The 1,863-nt window shown below is 36.8% G+C and overlaps 1 pseudogene; it reads right to left on the bottom strand.

Moving 5' to 3' along the window:
* Window positions 1-1,231: 1,231 nt before the first annotated feature.
* On the bottom strand, window positions 1,232-1,439 carry LOC141510787 (U2 spliceosomal RNA; annotated as a pseudogene).
* Between the last annotated feature and the right edge of the window lie 424 nt (window positions 1,440-1,863).

The following is a 1,863-nucleotide window of genomic DNA, read 5'->3' as shown; positions in this document are numbered from 1 at the left end:
GAAGGGAGCTTGACTGATTGTGACCCCCACAATCTAAATTGTGAAGTGGAGAACTAATTAGGTAAAACAACTATTTTAGATCACAGGACTTTTAATCAATTTTCTTTTCATATCAGATACCAGAATGGTCGGCAAAAGAAAATACTACTGGGTTGGTTCTTGGAGCCAGGGAAGGCAAGATGTTAGGTGACAGGAATGTGCAGTCAAAGGGGCAGAGTCTCAGTATGGCCTGAATTTCGACCCTTTTGACTTGATTTCCCCAGAATGACATTTGGATAATGTCTCACCTAGAAGAATCAACTGGCCTAAGACACTTGACTACCCATACAACCTCTGCCTGGACACTGATATTCATTACTTATATGTATAAGGGAATTTTCATTTATGTCCTGGATCTTTATGGTTACTAAGCAAAAGAGAAAAAAAGAAGTTTTAGGTGAATTGGATCTAATAGCCAGAGATAGGTTAGGTGTGTTAGGTGTGTGACTCTGGCACCTGCATACAGCTACTTGTTAAGATAGGAATTAAGTTTCTTTAATTTTTAGAAGGCATATTTATGTATGAAGAAGAAGAAGAAGAAGGGGAAATTCTTAGGATAATTACACTTTTAAGGCCTAGTTTAAGGGAAGGAATGTGAGTCAGTTAAGTATATCAGGAAAAGGAAAATCAATGGTATATTTGGGAAAATATTCAAAAATTTCATTTTGGTTAAAGATGTTTTATCCATTATTGTAATAAGACCAAAGGCTAAGATTGTTTTATTTTTAAACAGTATGTTGGTAGTCTGAACTAAGATGATTGTTGAATGTATGTTACAAGCTCAAGACAGTATGACAATTGTCACTGGGAGTTTGCTCATATAGTAAAATACTATTGAAGGTTTATTGTTTTAAAGTGAAGAATGTGCATCAATACAGCAATAAGGCAAAACGTAAATTGTAATAATCTCCAAAATTTCATTGTCTTGGGAAGAAAACCTGTGTTTTGATCTAAGTAAAAAATTAATCAGATTTTTTCACAGAAGACTGTCTCAACTAGTCACCCAAGCTGAAGAGCACTTTTTGGAACAGATTCAGAAGATGCAGAAGGACAGCTGATGTCTCCATGAGAGAAGAGAAGAGAGGAGAGACACTGGACCAGTTCATCTCTACCATTTATTACCTATGTATAAATTGTGTAGTCAAGGGATTTGTTTTTCTAACCTCCCCTTGATTCTGTAGGTGTGACACCCCTACTTATGCCCTTCTCCTAATGAAATGGAGGAGGAAAGACAGGGGGGGATGCAGATATTCTCCATTGAACAGGAAGGAGGGAGACTATTGGGGTATATTTATACCCTATCTAAGAAGAGTATTCATTGATTTAGCTGGACTGTACAACTTAAAGAGATAGGTGGATTGATACTACACTTGATCTTGGCCAAAAGGCCGAGAAGTGATGAGATAGGTGGATTGAGATGTAATGATGATATCTGGATGCTTTGTAAAGATACTTGTAATTCATGCTTATCCAGGTTATGAAGATGCTAACTCAAGGGTTTGAATTATTTAAAAAAAGTGGGGAATGAAGTACAATATCAATATTTGTATAAACCCTTTATAGAGGGGGTCCTTAGCACCTTTCTGGGCCCTGAGAAACTCCTCAGAAGTATTACTTTGGCTAGTCATCTTTGGATCAGAAAATAATCTGAAAGGGCCTAAATACATGACTCTGGGGGTCACAAATATACCATAAATTTGTCTAAGATTCAGAAGGCACCCTTGTTAGCTTAATTATCTTGTTGTATCTGTAAAATTCCTGCTTCCTCCCAATGTGTGGCTAGAACCATAAGATAGTAAATTTAACTCCCTCATATCTGTGGGA

Source organism: Macrotis lagotis, chromosome 1, assembly GCF_037893015.1.
Source record: "Macrotis lagotis isolate mMagLag1 chromosome 1, bilby.v1.9.chrom.fasta, whole genome shotgun sequence".
In the NCBI taxonomy this organism is placed as follows: domain Eukaryota; kingdom Metazoa; phylum Chordata; class Mammalia; order Peramelemorphia; family Peramelidae; genus Macrotis; species Macrotis lagotis.
The sequence above is the reverse complement of the archived record's forward strand: the minus strand, read 5'-3'. Positions and strand labels throughout refer to the sequence as shown.